Here is an 18,444-nt window from a genome sequence, read left to right as displayed (position 1 = left end):
TCAGGGCAGAGATAAGGAATGAGGCACTCTGTGCTCTGAGAAAACTGGCAGAACAGGCTTTCAGAAAGTTACATTTTTTGAGGAGAAATTTTTTATGAACCTGGATTCTTGCATCTTCCCATACTTAGAAAAACACCAAAACCATTAACTAAAATTCCTCGTGACTAGAGGCATGTGAGATCTTAGTTCCCTGACCAGGGATGGAACCTGCACCTCCTGCACTGGAAGTGCAGAGTCTTAACAACTGGGCTGCCAGGGAAGTCCCCTGACCTCCCTTCTTTTCTCTTCAGAACAGTTTCTCAGAGCTATCTGAGAGGCTGTCTCCTGGGCGGTAGTTCTCAGCAAGATACTGAATAAACTTGATTCACAGCTTTTATTTATTGTTCTTTATATGCACGTAACCAATGCAGGAGATACATGTTCGAGCCCTGCTCTGGGAAGATCCCACATGCTGCGGAGCAACTGAGCCCCTGCGCCACAACTACTGAAGCCCACGCGCCTTAGAACCTGTGCTCCACAACGAGAAACCACTGCAATCAGAAGCCCACGCACCGCAACAAAAGGTAGCCCCTGCTCTCTGAAACTAGAGAAAGCCTGTGTGCAGGAAGACCCAACGCAGCCTCAATAAATAAATGCCTTTAAAAATAATAATAAAAGAAAGGAAGAAATGCAATACATGTCCTGCATCCAATTTGTGCCTTAGGAGAGGCAGTCCATGGGCATTGCCGGGGTGAAGATTTTAGTGTAAGGGGTGAAGTCAACTCCAACTTTGAGGTCTTGGGTTGGGACAACGTCATTTGAACTGTTATCATCTGAGGTGATGTCATCTCCAGCAACGAGCTCCTGGGTCAGGATGTTGTCTGGGATGTTGGATGGGACTGTCCCTTCTAAGAGGGTACCTGCTTGAGTTGATGTGGACCTCAGCATTTGCCATGTTTAGTTGAAACAATGGCTTCCTTGGAGGGTTGGAGCTTCTTGAAAATTGATAAAAGTACTCAGACCAGAAGCAGAAAAATCAAGTCACAAGAATGGTGTGTAGCTGTACTTGACAGGTTTTTGGTTTATTTGTGGAGGAAGTTTAGGTTTAAATTATAACTCCGAAGTGAAAAAGGAATGTCCTGGCAAGGCCTCATATTGTGGCGTTAATACAGGTTGAGACGTGTGATTTTGATTTAACTGTGAGACAAGAGATTCCTAGAGGTTCTTGCTATTTTTACCAAGGGGACAATTTTTAAGTAATGACCCAACAGTTTATAATAAATGTGGAGATGTGGCCATTGTGAGCCAGGTCATCCCATGCTAAGATTCTTGCCTGAAGTTTGCCCAAGGGTGTTGTCCCTTGGGTCTTGTGCTTTATCAGGGATGTCCTGGCTAAAGGATGGAAAGAAGCAACATTTCACTGAGCTCCACCATGTCTGATGGTTGGCAGTGCTGTTCATCTTCCACTGCAGTTCACTCAGTTAATCCCAAGGGGCTCTCCAGGTAGACAAGGGGCCTGAATGGAGGTGACCTTCCAGCACCATGGAATCTGGCATGTAACTAAAGACAGAGGATGCCACCACTCCTACAGGTGGAATATGCCAGAGGTTCCAGGTTTGTTTCCAGGCTGTTTTAATCTACGGAGGCCTCAGTAGCTGTGCTGAGCTTGGACTGTGTTGTTTCCATGACTCAAAGTATGGTGGGCAGCTGAATACAGAGAGTCACAGGCTCAGGGTCTGTGAGAGCCTCTATTTCCAGAAGACACAGGAGGTAGACAGTCATCGGTTTTTTTTTTTTTTTTTTTTGCAGTATGCGGGCCTCTCACTGTTGTGGCCTCTCCCATTGCAGTGCACAGGCTCCGGACGCGCAGGCTCAGCGGCCATGGCTCACGGGCCTAGCCACTCCGTGACATGTGGGATCTTCCTGGACAGGGGCACGAGCCCGTGTTCCCTGTATCGGCAGGCGGACTGTCAACCACTTCACCACCAGGGAAGCCCCATTGGTGGTTTTAATGGCAGACAGCATGGGCAGAGAAGGCCAGCTTCTTGTATCAGAAGCCCTTGGTCAACTTACAGCCATCATGTGTCCAGACTCCAGCAGGTTTAAGGAGAAACTGCCAAATCCTCTATGGTAGAGTTTCTGAGGGCACTATCAGGAATGCCTGCTGATTTTAATTTGGAAGTAAAATTTGTAATGACGAATATGTTGGAGTAGCCAGAAAAAGGTGTATTGTATCCCTCTTAAGGTGAAACAAACTGCAGTAGAGGCTATTGAAACAGGCACTGAACAGAACATGTCAGCCAAATCTATACAGCAAAAAATATTCACCCGTTATTAATTGAACAGAATCAGTAAATTTTACTGGGTATTGGATATGGAACCTTGATGAACAGGACCATAGCATTAAGGTTGTAGTAATCTATCAAGTGGTGCTCATTTTTTTCAGATTTAAGAACAAGCAAAATTGGACTGTAAATGGAGAAGCAGTGGGGTATAATCACCATTTTATTACACATAAGTTTTAATCCTTGAAGGTCCTGTTTTGACTTACATGGGGTCACATTTATCAAGCCAATTTGTAAATGTCAAAGTCTTGATTTTAATTCATTTCTATTGTGCCAAAGCATCTATGCCCAATATGGAATATCTGAAAGAAATGGGTACTATGACTATGGGAGACTGAGGCAAGGCTATGTCAAGGAGAGAGAAATTTCCCCCTCTACTCCTCTTGAGTTCCTGTGGCTGGACTAATAATAAAATTGACACAAGGGACTTCCCTAGCCGTCTAATGGTTAAGACTCTGTGCTTCCACTGCAAGGGCCATGGGTTAGATCCCTGGTCCAGGAACTAAGATCCCGAATGCCGTGCAGTGTGGTCAAAAAAAAAAAACAAAACCTGACACAAGACAGATTAACAGGACAAAAAGAAACACTTTAACTCATGTGCACTGAAGTCTCATAGGAACATGTCTCTTCCGTCAGTGTTTTTGTTCTAATCCCAAGTGTGAAATGTGAAACAAAATGGAGTCACTTATGTCAAGGCTTTTAAAATGGTGTTGGGGGACTTCTCTAGTGGCTCAGTGGTTAAGAATCCACCTGCCAATGCAAGGGACACGGGTTCGATCCCTGGACCAGGAAGATCCCACACGCCATGAAGCCACTAAGCCCGTGCACCACAGCTACTGAGCCTGCAAGCCACAACTACTGAAGCCCACACACCTAGAGCCTGTGCTCCGCAACAAGACAAGCCACCTCAATGAGAAGCCCGTGCACCACAATGAAGAGTAGCCCCCCCTTGCCGCAACTAGAGAAAGCCTTTGCACAGAAACGAAGACCCAACAAGACAAAAATAAATAAATATATTTACATATATATTTAAAAATGGTTGATGATAAATTTGATGTTATGTATTTTTTACTACAATACAAAGAAAATAATCTTTAAAAAAATACAGATAAGTCTTTAAAAGTAGAGAAACTAGGACTTCCCTGGTGGCGCAGTGGTTAAGAATCCGCCTGCCAATGCAGGGGACACGGGTTCGAGCCCTGGTCCAGGAGGATCCCACATGCTGCGGAGCAACTAAGCGCATGTGCCATAACTACTGAGCCTGTGCTCTAGAGCCTGTGAGCCACAACTACTGAGCCTGGGTGCCTAGAGCTCATGCTCCACAACAAGAGAAGCCACTGCAATGAGAAGCCCAAGCACCACAATGAAGAGTAGCCCCCACTCGCTGCAACTAGAGAAAGCCCGCGCACAGCAACGAAGACCCAATGCAGCCAAATATAAAAATTAATTAAAAAAAAAAGTACTTGTAACGTCCAGCAAAACCCATCAAAAACATAAATTAATTAATTAATTAAGTAATTTTAAAAAGTGGAGAAACTATCCCAGCTGCAGGGATAAAGTTGCAGACATCAGAGTCAGAGATATGGCGGTATGATAAGGGCGTTTGATGGTTTTGAGATAACAGCTTTGTGCTAGGACGGGAGAGGAACCGTAGGAGCTAAGGACAGTACACGTCTGACAGCCAGTAACCTTAGTCCTGACTCAGCAAATGGAAAGGTCAGAGCTGTCAGTCACACAAAAACCTCTTTGAAGAAACTGGGACTTCGCAGATACCCTCAACATAAGCAGAGAGCATCTAGGGAGCTGAGAGTCCTCAGTCCTACAACTACATAGAATTGAACTCTGCCAACAACCCAACCAAGCAAGAATCTGGTTCCCCAGAGCCTCCAGAAAGGAACACAACCTGCCAGCATGCAGGAATACCTGGAGCCCCAGGGACTGGGGGAGAGCTCTGCCTCTGGGTGACTGCATTAGTGTCCAGATGACTCCTTTCCACACTTGCATGGATGCTACCCCTGCAGTTACTGTCCTGGCATCAAACATCAATTTGATTCTTCTGACTCCGATTAAACATTATCCCTAAGTTATTGATGTGATGGTTTCTACTAACCTGGACTGGGTGATTATCCTCCTCACTCAGATGAAAGTTGGGATCCTGGGAAACTCCTCACTTCTTTGTTTTTTTACTTTCACTTCGTTCACTGGAAGACGTCTCACACCCAGAGACCAAATCCTCAACCACCTTGTCCTAGCCAACTGCTTAGTTCTTTTCTCCAAAGGGATCCCTCATGAAATGACAGTGTTTGGACTGAAATATTTCCTGGTCGTTGCTGGATATAAACTTGTGTTCTATTTTCATAGAGTAGCCAGAGGGGTTTCCCTCAGCATTACCCGCCTCCTTGGTGGCTTCCAAACCTTAAAGCTTTGCCCCAGTAGCACTAATTGGATGGAGCTCAAAATTAGAATCTCAAACTACATTGGCTTCTGCTGTTCCTTTTGCTGGATCCTGACTCTCCTAGTAAATACACATATTGCTATAAAGGTGCGTGGCCCAAGCAATGCCAAAAGTTTAAGTTTGGGGCTTCCCTGGTGGCGCTGTGGTTGAGAGTCTGCCTGCTGATGCAGGGGATACGGGTTTGTGCCCTGGTCCAGGAAGATCCCACAAGCCACCAAGCGGCTGGGCCCGTGAGCCATGGCCGTTGAGCCTGCGTGTTCGGAGCCTGTGCTCTGCAACAGGAGAGGCCACAACAGTGAGAGGCCCACATACTGCAATATATATATATATAATATATATATATATGTATATATGTATATATGTATGTAAGTTTGAAAAAAGTATATAAATACTGTTCTGGGCCCACTCCCGACAGACGTACAAGCTCTTAGCTTTTGACATGCCTTCCTCATTAAGCTTAATCATTTCTAGCTTCTGATTTAAAGTGAAAGACATGAAGTGATTCTAACATTTCACTGGAACACTGGAGGTTATTGTAGGGTTATTAGTTGGCCTAATTTCAATATTGTTTTGTCTCAGGGAATAGGGAGGCCAAGGAGAGAGAGAAAGACAAGGTAATGGCCAATCAGTGGAGCAGTCAGAACGCACATTTATCGATTAAGTTCACCATCTTACAGGCGTACAGCTCATGGTGCTCCAAAACAATTACAATAGTAACATCACAAAAACAAAGTAACCAAAAAAACCAACTGGGAATTCTCTGGCAGTCCAGTGGTTAGTACTCTGTGCTTTCACTGCCGAGGGCCCGGGTTCAATGCCTGGCCAGAGAACTAAGATGTCACAAGCTGCATGGCACAGACAAAAAAAATTTAAAAAGTAACATCAAAGATAACTAATCATAGATCTCATAAGAAGTATAATAATAATGAAAAAGTTTGAAAACTTGTGAGAATTACATGTGACACAAAGATATAAAATGAGGAAATGCTGTTTGAAAAATGGTGCTGATAGATTTGCTCAGTGTAGTGTTGCCACTAACCTTCAATTTATTAAAAACAAATACAGTATCTGTGAAGCACAATAAAACAAGATACATCTGTAGTCTGCCTTAAAAAACAAATATATTTTTGAGAAAATTGATAAAATTCAGCACTGATAAATATTTATCACATTTTAAAATATTTTTATTTTGTGTGAGAAAGTTATTGTCATTATGGAAATACTCTTACATTTTAGAAAAGCATTCTCAAGAAACTATGCATTGGGGCTTCCCTGGTGGTGCGGTGGATGAGAGTCCGCCTGCCGATGCAGGGGACGTGGGTTCGTGCCCTGGTCCGGGAAGATCCCACATGCCGCGGAGCGGCTGGGCCCGTGAGCCATGGCCGCTGAGCCTGTGCGTCCGGAGCCTGTGCTCCGCAACGGGAGAGGCCACAGCGGTGAGAGGCCCGCGTACTGCAAAAAAAAAAAAAAAAAAAAAAAAAACTATACATTAAACGACACAATCTCTGGGTTTTAAGTAAAAGAACCCACTAATGTGCATGAGAGATGAAATGCGAATGACTATAAATAATGACAGAAGATTGGGAATCCATAAGACAGTCTTTTCTACTTTTGTATATATTTGAAAATAGCAATTACAAACAGTAGACTATATCCTGTATCAGAAATCTTATAAGTTGAAAAGCACAAATTTAAAAAGGGCTTAAGGAAATTTTATGCATCAAACCATCAAAATTGACATTTTTAATATATACATAAGTCAATTATATATCAATTAAACTCTTTTAAGTTACAAATATTGAAACATCATCACTCTCTAATCATTTCTCTGTTTAGAATGATGTGATACTGCCAACTCTTCCCAACTCTATTCAGTGACATCAGGTTGGTAGTTTGAAATTGTTCATGGTATTTATACCAAAGAAACTGGCAAACACTACAAACCAAGGCTTGATTTATAGTATTACTGAATGCAGTATATTGAATGTCTACACTTAGAAAAGTGATGGAGAATATGTTAATAATGCTGATGAAACTTAAATATTTGGTATAGGTGTCCATACACTGTGCATTCCATCAAAAAGAAAAAGTAAAAAATAACAAAATATTCTTCCAGTATTCAACAATGATTCCATGCAGCAAAGAAGTCACTCACATCATTGAAGAATAAGTAAAATACCAACATGTCTTTGTTGTTTGTCTTATTGTAACTAAAAAACAAATAGCCAAATTCACAAAATAGAAAATAGGACAAAGAAAAGAATAGACATCTTACTAAAGAAGATATACAGCAAACACATGAAATAATGCTAAACGTTGTAAATCCTCAGGGAAATGCAATTAAAACCAGTGGATTACCTCTACACACTTATTTTAAAAGGGTAAAATTAAAAAGTAACCTTACCAGGTATTGACAATGGTGTGAAGGAATTGGAAGTCTCACACACTGCTGGTGGGAATGCAAAAAAACACAAACATTTTAGATTACAGTTTGGCAATTTCTTAAAAAGTTATACTATTCACCTACCCCATGACTGAGGTACTGCACTGAGTTATTAATACAAGAAAAATGAAACATATCCATATAAGTAATTGTAAACTAATGTTCATATCAGCTTTTATTTATAAAAGCTAAACACTAGAAATAACTGAAATACCCATAAACAGATGAATGTATGAACATAGTCAATTATACATGGAAGAGAAAGCTTCCATTTCTAAGCATTCTTAGAAATAAGAATGTTCATGTCAGTACAATGAATTATTCTCAAAGTAATTATGTAGCATCAATGAAGCCAGAAAAAAAAAGTAAACACTTTATGATCAATCATAACATTCTAGAAAATGCAATCTATTGTAAAGGAATGTAAATAAGTGGTTGTCTGTATGGCCAGGGAGAGCAAGGAGACTAGAAAAGGGCATGAGGAAAATATGCTGGTGACAGAGAGCTCATTATCATGATAATAATAATGGTTTCACAAGTGTATACATGTGAAAACATCAAATTGTACACTTTAAATATGTACAACATTTCTATGCCCATTATACCATCATGCAGGTTTAAAAAGTGGTTCATAATAAAAATCTAAATATCCCACTCTTCAGAAAATTACTCCACTATCTCATTCCTCATGCCTTGAGGGGCAGCCTCTCCTCAGGGACAGGAAATACTGGCAAACAGTGAAGGCCATTTCCGGCTGAGTCAAGAGGACTGCTGGTTGGGTCACAAAAACCACATGCCTGGACCACAGTATCTCACCATCCTTCTTCTCTTGCCTGTATAGCAATGGCCTTGAGGTCGTCAGCTCAGAAAGGCTAGAGGAATCCCCCAAAACCCTTATTTTGTCTGCCAATGACTTCACAACATAAACATACCTGGAGGTCCTTAGATTTCTGGACACACTCATCCTGCAGTCATTGTCAGTAGAACATTTGTGGATGTACCTTTAGAAGTGGTACGTTCCACGTAGCTTGCTGCAGTCTCCTCCACTCCCTAGTAACCAGTGTTTCTGTACCAATTGTGGTCTTCCCTGCCCCTGCAGCCTTACAACTATGGACACTAGCCTGTGGAATTCCAGGTATCAGGGTATATATGGTTGCTTTGGAGGAGAACTGGGGTTAAGATTTCCCTCAGTAGTGTTGGCCATTGTGTGTTATCCCCTGTGGGCAAGAAAAAAAAGAATCCATGTTGTCTCCAGAAGCACTAGAATGCACAGAACTCTCGTATCCAGGCAAAAAATTATAACAAAGTATTCTTTCCTAGGAGGCCTTGGCAGCAATGCAAACTAGGCCAAAATGAAAGCCCTATATTTGGCCATCATACCATGTCCTCTGAGGCACCCAAAGTTTGGATCACCACAAAAGTCATTTACCCCTCAAGTTGACGGTCCTATTGTGCTTTCAAACTATTCCACACAGTGAAGAGCATTTCCAAAATTAAGGTGCTTAAACAAAAAGGTCTTTACTATTACACAAACCAGAGCAACGTGCAACAGGCAATTTCTGATTGGGTGACTTGGAAGCTGGAAATATTCATCACAACTACCTGAGACCAACTGTGTCCCTGAAAAAGCTAGTTCTTCTCTGCAAGCTGCCAGCAGAACTCAGATAGCATTCTCAGGGCCAACACAGGTCAGGTCCATGCCCTAAATTGTCAGAGAAAAGGGAATGAAGACTCCATAAGGGCTCAGGATACTCATGATTTCCTCCAACAAATGGGACAGCACAGAGGCCAGTTGCTCTGAGCATACTAGGCTTGTGGCTGATGCCAACTGTGAGGGTCTGCCAGATGCTAGAGGTGAGATAGTTTCTGCCACAGAAACTGGCAGTGACCTTGGGCAGGTTACACATGCTTCCAACACATCCATGAAATTTATGGTGAATCAATCCCTAGTCTGTGGATATCCCAACATGAGATTCGATTCATGCAGATGGTTCCTCACAGAGGCTTTCCTCCAACACAATGATGCTAAGTAAGAAAGAAGCACATTCACTGCATGTGCAAGACTTTTTCCAGTGTGAACTCTTTGGTGTTGACCAACGTTAAATTTGCAGGTAAAGGATTTCCTATACTCATTGCACATGAGCTCTCCTGTGTCGAAGGAGACCAGAGCTCTGAGTAAAGGATCTCCCACATTCACTGCAATCAAAAGGTCTTGCTCCAGTGTGCACCGTCTGGTGTCGAATGAGGTGGGTTTTGCGGCTAAAGGATTTCCCACATTCACTGCACTCATAAGGCCTTTCTCCTGTGTGAACTCTCTGGTGCTGAATGAGGACAGATTTCTGGCTAAAGGCTTTCCCACATCCACTGCACTCATAAGGCTTTTCTCCAGTGTGAACTCTTTGGTGTTGAATGAGGACAGATTTCTCACTAAAAGATTTTCCGCATTCGCTGCACTCATAAGGCCTAACTCCAGTGTGAGCTCTCCAGTGTCGAACGAGGTGGGTTTTACAGTTAAAGGCTTTCCCACATTCACTGCACTCATAAGGCCTTGCTCTAGTGTGAGCTCTCTTGTGTCGAAGGAGGCCAGAACTTTGGCTAAACGATTTTCCACATTGATCACATTTATAAGGCCTTTCATTAGTGTGAACTCTCTGGTGTTTAATGAGGATGGATTTCTGGATAAAAGATTTCCTACATTCACTGCACTCATAAGGCTTTTCTCCAGTATGAACTCTTTGGTGTTGAATGAGGTCAGATTTCTGGCTAAAAGACCTCCCACATTCACTGCACTCATAAGGCTTTGCTCCTGTGTGAACCCTCCAGTGTCGAATGAGGTGGGTTTTACGGCTAAAGAATTTCCCACATTCACTGCACTCATAAGGCCTTTCTCCAACGTGAATTTGCTGGTGCTGAACAAATCTGTATTTGCATTTGCTACACTCATCAAGACCTTCTCCAGTGCAGACTCTCTGGTGGTGAAGTATATGAGTGTTGCCAAAAACTTCCCTGCATTCAATCCACTTGTTATGACTTTTTCCATTGTTTAAGGCCTCCCCAGACTCAATGTTGCTGTGTGGCTTCTCACTGTTGGGAGTGGCCTGGTGCTGATGAAGGCCCAAGGTAGCTAGGAAGTCTTTTCCATCCTCCCCACAGTGGAAGGGCTTCCCTGACACATGGAGTCTGCAGCTCGTCACAATCGAGGACCTGTCCACATCCATTTTAAGGTTTTTCTCTCCATTGTCATGCTCCTGATACTGGTGAAGGCTTGCATTCAACCAGAAGCTGCTGGACCCCCCACCAAAGTATGGTTTCTGCCCAAGATATGCTGCCTGGAGCTCAGTCAGCTGCAAAATGTCTTTCAAGACTGAGACACACTTCTCACAGGGATGAGTCTTCTGGTTTGATGGAACTGACTGAGAAGTCCTGACCTGTGACTCTCCTCCAGAAACACTCTGCTCAGAAGGGATCTCCTCATCCTTTGCTCCACACTGACAATCTGAAAGCAGAGGAATGCTAATAAAGTGCTAATGAATCCATGGGAATGTTTTCAGGATGAGGCACTAATTTGAAGGGAGGGCTGCTCTGCAGTACTGGGCCTCTAAAGTTCACAGAAAGGGGGTAACTTTCCAGGACAAAGGGCACAAATACAGGGTGTAAAACAGGGAGGAGAGGCAGTATCACTTACTCCTTCCTCTGCCGACAGCCTTCAGCTAGATCTTGTCAGCTGGGAACATGTCCATACTATGCAGAAGGATGACTGTGTCCAGGCCCAGGGAAATACAATTGGAACTGAGTAGCTGGTGTTCAAGGACTATTTAAGAATGTGTGCACACCTCACAACACTTTACAGGCATATGTCATTATCATGGCACTCTGCTGTATTGCCCTTTGCAGATACTGCATTCTGGTTTTTTTCTTTACAAATTGAAGGTTTGTGGCAACCTTACATCCAGCAAGTCTATCGGTGCCATTTTACTGACAGCATTTGCTCACTCTGTATCTCTGTGTCACATTCTGATAATTCTCACAATCTTTCAAACTTTTCCATTATTATTTTATTTGTTACGGTGATCTGTGATCAGTGATCTTTGATGTTACTACTATAACTCACTGAAGGTTCAGACAATGGTTAGGATTTTTTAGCAAAAAAGTACTTTCAAATTAAGGTAAGTATATTGATTCTTAGGCATAATTCTACTGCACTTAATACACTAAAGTATAATATAAATATAACTTCTATATGCAGTGGGAAACAAAAAAATTCATGTGACTCACTGTATTGCAGTGGTCTGGAACTGAACCCACATCTCCAAGGTGTCTGGATAAGTGTAAGTCACTGTGGGAGAAACTACAGATGGTGCAGTGGAGAGGGACATGATGCATACAGTTCTGAAAGGTGGGGACAGTCAGAAACTGGAAATGACAAATCAGAAAAGTGTCAAGTATGCAGAAGAAAGTGTAGAAATAATTTGCCTCAAGTAGCACTTGCACCAAAACACTGGTGGACACAGGGTAGGTTCCCGGTATGACTAAACACAGCCTCATTTTCATGCCCTCCCCTCGCCCCCCCTCCAGTTGCCAGTCACCAGGACCAGGTCCCCTCTGAGACCAACTTACCATGTTCACCCTGTAAAGCAGTCAGGGTTCTCCCCACACACCCCCTGTTCTGTAACTACGTGAGACTGGAACGAAACAAGTCCTTAGGGAAAGACAGGACATGTGAGTGGTCAGCACTGACTCAGAGCAACTGAGGAAACAGCAGACCCCAGGAAAGGAAAGACTATTACAACAAAATCCCAAAACAGGGTCTTTCAAGAAAAGCTTATATATAAATAGTGCCAATGACAATACCTGCAATCCTGATATAGGCAGTCACAAGGAAGTCTTAAAATTAAGTTCTCATCACAAGGAAAAAAAATGTGTAACTCTATATGGTGATAGATGTTAACTAGACTTACTATTGTGAGCATTTTGCAATATATACAAATACCAAATCATTATGTAATACACCTGAAACTAATATGTCCTATGCCAATTATATCTCAAAAAAAAGAGGAAAGGGGAAGAATCTGGGGCACAAGGTACCATAGATCTGGACACAGTCATCTAGCCAAGGAGAGGACAAGAATTGTGAGCTCTATTAGGCTGACTGCCAGACTGACTCCCAGACACTTCCCTGCATTCCTCGGGGTATCAGACGTTGGGGCTGCTTGAGGAGTACAGTGCTTGGGGCAGTGTACACAGCTCAGCACTGACATCCACAGCACATATGCCAGGTAAGTGGGGAAGTTAGCAGAGACAATGGTCTAGCCATGGAATGGAGAGAGCTGCCTCTTGGATGGGGGAAAGACAGAGGACAGTTGAGGACACTGGGAGGAATATGAAGGCCTTACCCAGGGATGTTGTAAGTTCAAAGTTCTCGAGCATCACATCATGGTACAGGAACCTCTGTGCCTCATCAAGGAGCCCCCACTCATCCTGGGAGAAGTAAATGGCCACGTCTTCAAAGGTCACACAGGCCTGCCATGATGGGGACAGTTTGTTCCATGATCAGCTTCTCTCACAGGACCCCAAGTTCATCCACCCACCCACTCATACCCTGCTCACCGCCCCCCGCCACTTCCTCATCCCAGAGGAGATACCAGGCCCTGGTGTCATTGATGTGAACACTCTTCTCATGGTCCCTTTGATTACCCTGTCCACCCATAGCACCAGGCATGTGGACAGACAGATGATATCTATGCTCTGGGCCTGGCACACAGGGAAGGACTACCTCTTACGAGGCAATTCTCCTAGGATGTCCCAGATCATGCCTCCGAGACATAACCAAGGGTGTGGGCTCACATTTTAACCTTATGTCCTCAGTGCTAGGGCCCTCAGACCATCAGCTCACACTCCCTTTCCACATCACTCTTTGTACAACGTCTCTCTCAGTCACCACCTCTTTCTTGCCCTGCAACACAGGCATCTGCCTCTCCTTCCTACGTGTCACGGAACACATGGCATATAGAGAGTGCTCAGCAAATTCAAGCAGGATCCAACTACCCAGACCTCCATTGGTCCCCACTGCCATTGGCAGTCCTGCCTGACTCTGCTCCTTGCTTCAACCTCAGCCACCCAGAACCACTTGTGCATCTCATACGGTCATGTCCCTCTTCCACATGAGCTACACTTGATGTGCTCTCCCGTCACAGACTTCCTCTCCTTTCCTAACCATCATTCAAAATAGAGTCCCAGACACTTTCCACCCCAGGTCCAGTGACTCTCCCAGATGACCACTTGTGCCCCTTAAACTAAGCCACCAACCTGACTAAAACCCCCCAGAAACAGAAAGTCACAGCAAAACCCTGGTGAGCCCATAGAGCAGTGAATAAGCAGTAGACCTGGCCTCACTGTCAATCTTGTCTCAACTGCTCCTTTGCCGCCATTTCTGTCTCATGTGCACTCATCCCTCAGAAATCTAAATCACCTAGTAGCTCATCCTCTTTCCCACACTGTTCCCATGACCACTTATCTCCTTCACCTATGTTTGTGATGACTATCATCCTCCACCTTGGTGCCCAAGGACAAGGCCCAGCCCTCAGACCCCACTCTCCCCTTCCTGGGCTATTATTAGCACTATCATGACCAAGACTATCACCACTAAATGTGACCCACAGTGTTATGGACTGAATGTATGCACCCCCCCAAAATTTGTTATGTTGAAGCCTTAACCCCAAATGTGATGGTAGTTGGAGGCATGGCCTTTGGGAAATAATCAGGTTTAGATTAGGTTGTAAGAAGGAACCCTTATAAGAGGAAGACAGGCATCTCTTGCTCTGTCCACCTCCTTGTACCAAGAAAAGTCTACGTGAGGATACAGGGAGAAGGGAACCATCTGCAAGATGGGAACAGAGTCCCCCACCAGGAATCCAACCTGCCAATACTTTGATTTTGGATTCCCAGCTTCTAGAACTGTGAGAAATAAAAAGTATTCTATTCTAGCCGTCTAAGCCAAGACACACAGCTCCACCCTGGTCCACATACTATCCACCACCTTCTTCAGGTGTCTGTCTTGAAACCCTCCCCAGAGACCTAGACCTGTGTGTCCAGCTGCCCACTTAATACCTCTACTGATTTGTTCTCTGAAACATCTCATACACTTAACATGACCAAAACAAAACCCCTAATACCGATTGAAAATTAACCCTGGGGCTTCCCTGGTGGCGCAGTGCTTAAGAATCTGCCTGTCAATGCAGGGGTTAGGGGTTTGATCCCTGGTCCGGGAAAATCCCACTTGCCACAGAGCAACAAAACCTGTGCACCACAACTACTGAGCCCGCGCACCACAACTGCTGAAGCCCATGCACTCTAGGGCCCACGATCTGCAACTACTGAAGCCCGTGTCCCTAGAGCCCATGCTCTGCAACAAGAGAAACCACCACGATGAGAAGCCCGCACACCGCAATGAAGAGTAGCCCCCCACTTGCCACAACTAGAGAAAACCCAGGCACAGCAATGAAGACCCAACGCAGTCAAAAAAAAAAAAAAAAGAAAATTAATCCTACTACCAAATTCCAGATCCCAACTGATGGAGCTTCCATCCCTCTGGCTGCTACACCCCAAAACCTTACGGTCATCCCTGACTTCTACTCTCACAAAATCAGAAAATCTGAGCAGATCTAATGAAAAAACTGAATTCAGAATTTTAATCATGTCTACCACCTCCAAGGTCACCACACTGGTCCACATCATCAAGACTCTCCTGGACTGGTTACAGTAGCGTCTTCCCTGGTTTTCCTACCACCTTCCTCACCCCCCGCCCCATTCGGTTCTCCATTCTGCAGTCACAGGGAGCCTGATAAGAGCTGGGTCAGATCATCTCCCACCTCCACTCCAAACCTCCCATTGTTCCCATCACCTGCAGAATAGACACTCAACTTCTCAGAGCGGCATTCCAGGCCTGACTCCTGCCCCCTTGCTCTCTGTTCCCATGAGAAACAAAAGAGACTTGAGATTCCCTTGAACTAGCTCAGTCTCCCTTGCAAGCACCTGCACATTCTGGTACCTATACGCGAGGCAACCAGTCTAACACTCTGAACAGCTTTTGGAAAACTTCTGAAAGCCTAAATCAGGAGAGTCCTTTTCTGTTAACAAATGTCAATGCTCCCGGCCTCCTGAAAATGGCAGCCTGGCATTTCAAGCGCGACTCTGCCTCACCTTCTCTGTTCCCTGAACACACAAGGCAGATCTCAGAGTTCCCGAATCCTCCCGGCTCAACCCGACCTCCAAACCTTTGCACCTGCCGGTCCCTCCGCCTGTGACCCTCTGCAACGCGCCGTCACACCGTCTGTCAGAAGCAGGGCCCCACCCACGGCCGCCTCACCGTCCTGAATACCGGGGTCTGGGCTGCGGGCACGTGAGCCGGCGCCCCGCACTCGAGGCTTTAGTGTCTTGTGGGGTGAGGGCAGTGAGGGCCGGAGGACGAGCGTTTACCTGAGGCGGGTTCCTCAGCGCCGCCGCCGCCATCGGACTGTGAACGGGGCGGGGAACGGCGGGAGAGGAGGGGGGACGCGGGCACAGTGGACCCTACCCCAGGCCTGGCGCGGACAGCGTCTCCTCTCCGACCTTCTCGGTCTCGACTCGCCGCTGTGGAACCTGAGACCGAGCGAACATACCCCAAGCACCTACAAAACGACCGCCACGAGGAGAATGCCGGAAGTCCTGCCCCTACGCGGTGCTCTCACAGGGAAGTGCTCTCCTCCTGAGCTTTAATTGGCTAATCGTCGAAGGCCCCCGGCGCAGCGTCCTCTGGGAAATGTAGTTCCAACAGCTCTGGGACCGAAAGTGGAGCGCTGCTCACCTGGACCTTCCGGTAAAGTGGCCCGGTTAGAGCACCTGTGCAAAGATACCAGAACCCTGAGATAAAAGTTTGGGACATAGGCCTTTCTGTTTCAATCATCTTTAAGACTGTGGAGGCCCGCTTGGAACAGGACTTCTGAAAGGACAAATATGCCTGGAAGGCTGTGGTCCAAGGCCATTTTGCTGGCTATAAGCTCAGTCTCCGGAACCAGAGGGAGCACATACCACTTAAAATTGAAGGGGTCTGGGACTTCCCTGGTGCTCTTAAAATTGAAGGGGTCTGGGACTTCCCTGGTGGCGCAGTGGTTGAGGGTCCGCCTGCCGGTGCGGTGGACACAGATTTGGTCCCTGGTCTGGGAGGATCCCACGTGCCGCGGAGGGGCTGGGCCCGTGCGCTGCAACTACTCAGCGTGCATGCCGCGACTGCTGAAGCCCGTGCTCCTGGAGCCTGTGCTCCGCAGCAGGAGGGACCACCACAATGAGAAGCCAGAGCACCACAATGAAGAGTAGCCCCCGCTCACAGCAACTAGAGAAAGCCCGCGCGCAGCAACGAAGACCCAATGCAGCCAAAATTAAATAAATAAATTTATATTAAAAAAAATTGAAGGGGTCTATGCTCGAAATGAAACAGAATTCTAAATATCTAGGCAAGAGACGTGCTTACGTGTACAAAGCAAAGAAAACAAAGTAACACCTGGTGGAAAACCGAACAAAACCAGAGTAACCTGGGGAAAGGTAGCTTGTGTTCATGGGGACAGTGGCATGGTTCGTGCCAAATTCCCAAACAACCTTGCTGCCAAGGCCATGGACACAGAATCTGTGTGATGCCATACACCTCAAGGATTTAAACTTATTGAAAAATGAATACATTAAAGTGTGGAAAAAAACAAAATGAAACAAAAATTGAGGGGACACAAAATCTGATCTCTTTGATGAGAAGTGATTATCATTCTTACTGTTATAGCAGGGATTGCGTGGGCATGAGGAGTTGAGATTATTCCAGAAAAAGTTGTGAAATGAAGATCACTGAAAGCCACTAATGATTATGTACTTATTTAAAGATAATTGCTGGATAGCTCTGGGAAAATATCAGTAGAGGATTAGAAAACAGAAGTTAAGATCTCAAAGAAAACTGAACAGGACACACTGGAGTCTGAGAAGAGACAGTTATCTGAGCAGTGGCTATGCTGAAACTCTGGCCACTCAGGATTTTGTTTTAGAAATGTGATTATTTTTTCATTCGTGAAAATATTAATACTTTGAAGTATAGCTTAAAAGGACTTTCAAAGTAGCCTTAACAGTAAAAAGCAAAAATGGATGTGGAATCTAGGGTGTCATGTTTAATAAATTTTATTTTATTTTATTTTATTTATTTTTCGGTCTTCATTATTGTGTGCGGACTTTCTCTAGTTGCCCAGAGCAAGGGCTACTCTTCATTGCGGTGCGCGGTCTTCTCATTGCGATGGCTTCTCTTGTTGTGGAGCACAGGCTCTAGGTGTGCAGGCTTCAGTAGTTGTGGCTCGCAGGCTCTAGAGTGCAGGCTCAGTAGTTGTGGAGCATGGGCTTAGTTGCTCCATAGCATGTGGGATCTTCCTGGACCAGTGATCAAACCCGTGTCTCCTGCATTGGCAGGCGGATTCTTAACCAGTGCCCACCACGGAAGTCCCTCAGTTCTTTAATAAATGTTCAGTGAGCATCTACTGAGTTTCAGGCACTACTGTAGGTGCACAAGAAAAGTCAGAAAACAAGACAGACAAGCCTGTCCTTGTGAGTTTTCGACCATTTAAGGAACACAGACAGGAAACATGAAAGAAGTGCTAAATTAAAAGTACATTAGAATGAAAGAGAATAGGTGAAGATGTCCTCTTAGGGTCCTGGGATGCAGGTAAGTCTGGGTTGCAAGGTTGGGGCGGCATTTGACCACAGTATTTTGAGGATAGCAGGAAGCCTCGGTGATGGTTACATTGTCCTGGACAGGTCCTGCTCCCTCAGACCAGTCCCGAGATTGTCTCAGCAGTTGTGTGGTAAAGGGCTGGCACTGTTCTCAGCCAGAGTCCAGGGCTCACTCTGATGGCTTGACCCCCACACAGGACCCCTCTGCCAACTTGGACAACTGGGAAAAGTGGAGACTATGCCCCAAGTGTGACAGGTGGTAAAGGAATTGGACAAAGTTTAATGGCCTAGAAGTCACTCAAGAGGCAGGTGATGCTGAGGGAAACCCCTGTGCCCATTCAGTGTAAGTAGAACTTTACATCCAAAATCATACAGGCAATATTGCCATCCAAAAACTGCTATTATCTGAGGGATTTCTTTGGAAGGAAAGCACCAAAGAGCTGGCCATGACCAACTGATTAAGAATCAAGTCAATAGAGGGAGCTTCC

Source organism: Leucopleurus acutus (assembly GCF_964270905.1).
Source record: "Leucopleurus acutus genome assembly, chromosome: 20".
In the NCBI taxonomy this organism is placed as follows: domain Eukaryota; kingdom Metazoa; phylum Chordata; class Mammalia; order Artiodactyla; family Delphinidae; genus Leucopleurus; species Leucopleurus acutus.
Note: the sequence above shows the minus strand (reverse complement) of the source record.